The following is a 3,896-nucleotide window of genomic DNA, read 5'->3' on the forward strand; positions in this document are numbered from 1 at the left end:
GCAGTGGGTAATTCAACATACAATTTGTTTCTGTGTTCATGAATTTCAGGTTGAAAAACTGGTCAAAAGTGATTGCCAGAATCTGGGATCTGAAGGTCAGGGAGAGTCTAAGGCATTTGTGGTTTTATGAAGAAGGCAGACCTCTGCTTTTCTCTAGCAATGCCCCCCGTGTATTCACCCACCCCTTAGAGCCATGCAGTTGGCCCAGGCTCCTGAGTTCTGGGCTGAGGGATCGGGGCCCACAGGTCTGAGAAGGAAGTTGGGGGTTTATGGCTGGCTCTGCCCTGGCAGCCCTGGCTAGGTCCTCTCGGGACCACCTAGTTTTGATCAACAGTTCCCAACTGGTTGGTTAGTTCCAAACTTAGGCTGGACTGTGAAGGGAATAAGTTTCTTGTCTGTACCTGCCTGCTGCCTAAACCGCTAAGGCATTAGGTCTTGATTTTAGCAATTGACATGGTCCTTTCCCTCCAGACCAGGTGAGTCAACTTCTCCTCCTAACATGTTTGCCAGGAGCAAAAACAACATCTTTAACCATCTGACACTTAAACCAAAGATTCATTACTTTTAACCAAGAGGACAAAATGTGCCAATAGGAGTACAATATACATCAGCCAAAGAAGAGGCCCAGCTGTGGCCTGGGACACATCAGAGCCTCCCACTGCTGAGTCTGCCACTCACCTCAAGAAAATGTACGTTATGTTTTGGCAAGATTACACATACACTATAGACCTGATCTCAGGGACTCCCAGTAGCTATTTTGTTTGCATGTTTTGGATCAGTTTTATGGTTTCTGCAAAAGTAGAGGCTGGTGTCCAAGTTGGATTGTGTTCCTCCTAAGAGGCATGTGCTACAGTCCCTCCTTGTCATTTCCAGGGCGTGGGGGTGAGGTCCCAAAGTCAGCCATTGTCCGGACCCCAGGCTGCAGGCAAGGTCCTCATGCAATGGACTCCAAATACACCAAGGAGTTAACATTATGTGTCTTATACAAAGAACGGGGGTCCATGACAACAATACAACTTTATTTTTAAAAATATTTTGCTAGGACACTTATTTCGTAACACTTTGGATTTGGAAAAAGGGCCAATTCCTGGTTACAAAAGCCTATTTACGAAAGCAAAGCAAAGGGTGCTCTTGGCATTCTAGGTTTTAAAATTGATAAATATTAAACATGTATGTGTGGGGGGAGGGTTTGGGGAGGTGATGGGAGTGAATGTAAGCTTCTGGAATACCACTTAGTAACCTCTAAGAAAACCCCATATCAAGGCTCCACCATGCATACTCAGGCAAATGGGTCTGTTCTGCAAGCTCCAATTTTCCCTTGCGTGACCTGTTCTAAGGTCTAAACTTCAGAGGATCAGGAGGCAAGGAGCACAAGCAAGTCCACATGGCTCTCACATTAAGCCACGTTCTCCAGTGGGGGCTTAATGTCAACAAAATTCTGTCTGACTTCTGTGTCAATCTCTCAATTGCTTTCAGATGTAGGTATCATTTAGTAGAGACTCCAAACACAAAAATTTAGCATGCTGTCTTGAAAATTAGGGAGGTAAAACTAAACGAGGAACCATTCAGACAAGCCACGGAGATTTTGGTAAATCAAATGGAAAAAGACAGGCTTTGCTTTCTTGAAACCCTGTGTTGCAAATCAGAGTTGACCAGGTAAAAGTAAAAATTGAAGAAACTTGCATACTTCAACAATGCTGCTGGAACTGCTGGACATCCACGTGAAAAGAAAAAGAGGAAGGAAGGAAGGAAGGAAGGAAGGAAGGAAGGAAGGGAGGGAGGGAGGGAGGGAGGAAGGGAAAAATGAGCCTAAACATAGAATTTACACCCTTCATAAAAATGAAAATGGATCATAGACTTGAATGTAAAACACAAAATTATAAAAGTCCTAGAAGATAACATAGGAGAAAACCTGGATGACCTTGGGTTAGGAGATAACTTCTTAGATACAACACTAAAGGTGTGATCCATGAATGAAATAACTGATAAGCTGGATTTCATTAAAATCAAAAATTTCCATTCCATGAAAGACAGTCAAGAGAATTAGAAGACAAGCCTCAGACTAGGAGAAAATATTTGCAAAAGATACATCTCATAAAAGACAACCAAAATATACAAAGATCTCTTAAAACTCAAAATAAGAAAACAAACAATCCTACTTAAAAATGGGCAAAAGACCTTAACAGACACCTCACCCAAGAAGATACACAGATGGCAAATTAGCCATCAGTTTCCACCAAGAACAAAGGGGTCTAGAGATATGAGTGACTGAACGTGTCCTGGCTCCACACCCACCCCACGCAGCGTGATAAGCTGCAAAGAGGAAAGGAGCTGCAGTGGGGGTGGAATTCCAGAGACCTGAACTGGTTTCTAATTTTCAAACTGGGAAGATTTGAAACTTTTAGGAAGCAAATCTCCAAAGGGCCCTGCTTAGGCAGAAAAGAGTACTAAGTGGCTAAGTGAGGGAACTAGGCAGTCAGAGGCCCGAAGTAGCCACCTCCCTCCACGATCTAGAAATTAGAAATGTCCAAGTGCTCCCAGAAATAACAAGTAATATTAACTGTCCTGGGTGCTAGCAATATAATGAGGAACAAGAGACAAGCCCCTGGTTTCATGGAGCTCGTATCCCAGGCAGTGTCAGACTATAAGCAAGTAACTGAGTAAAACAAACAAGGTAAATTCAGACAGGGATAAGCTTTATACTAGAATATGATTCAATGATATTAATTGAAGCATCATTTATTTTTTTATTTTTTATTTAAAAAAAATTTTTTTTTTTTTGGCTGCATTGGGTCTTTGCTGCTGCACGCGGCCTTTCTCTAATTGTGGCAAGTGGGGGCAGCTCTTCATTGCAGTGCACGGGCTTCCCATTGCAGTGGCTTCTCTTATTGTAGAACATGGGCTCTAGGCACGTGGGCTTCAGTAGTTGCAGCATGTGGTCTCAGTAGTTGTGGCACTTGGGCTCTAGGGTGAATAGGCTTCAGTATTTGTGGTGCACAGGCTCAGTAGTTGTGGCTCCCGGGCTCTAGACCACAGGATCAGTAGTTGTGATGCACGGGCTTAGTTGCTCCGTGGCATGTGGGATCTTTCCAGACCAGGGCTCAAACCCATGTCCCCTGCATTGGCAGGAAGATTCTAACCACTGTGCCACCAGAGAAGTCCTGAAGCATCATTTAAGTGTCTACAGATATACAGCTGGTTATATAATTCATTCCATTCAATGGAATACTGTGAAAATATTATGAAGAATAAGGAGGAACTATAAATATTCATAAGGAAAGACGTCTAGGAAGTATCATTGGTGAAAAAAGTAGGTTATAGAAAATATGTTCCAATGTGTGTATATTTTCAACACCACAAAGCAATTAATTCAGTTCTGATACCATCTATCTGGAGATGGAAACAGGTTAAGGGTTCAGTCCCAGAAGACTGCCTTCCACCTTCAGATGCCAATCAGAAGTCCAGGTGGTCACCCATGCTTCTGACACACCAGCTATAGACTGAGGTTCCCACGATCCCTCCTCAGGTTCAACTGATTTGCTTAAGTGGCTCAAGAACTCAGATAAACATTAACTTACATGTACAATAATATAAATATAATAATTTATATTATTATAAAGGATATCATAAAGGATGCAGATGACTAGCCAGATGAAGAGGTACATAGGGCGAGGTATGTGGGATGGCAAGTGCTGCTTCCAAACTTTCTGAGCAACCACTTTTCCAGCATCTGCATGTGTTCACCAACCCAGAAGCTCTCCAAATTCTATCCTTTCGGAGTTTTTTGAAGGCTTCATTGTGTAGTCAGAATTGATTAAATCATTGACCACTGGTAATTGATTCAACCTCCAGCCCCTCTCCCTCTCCTCCAACATCAAGGGGTGGGACTAAAAGTT

The sequence above is a fragment of the Hippopotamus amphibius genome, chromosome 5 (genome assembly GCF_030028045.1).
Source record: "Hippopotamus amphibius kiboko isolate mHipAmp2 chromosome 5, mHipAmp2.hap2, whole genome shotgun sequence".
In the NCBI taxonomy this organism is placed as follows: Eukaryota; Metazoa; Chordata; class Mammalia; order Artiodactyla; family Hippopotamidae; genus Hippopotamus; species Hippopotamus amphibius.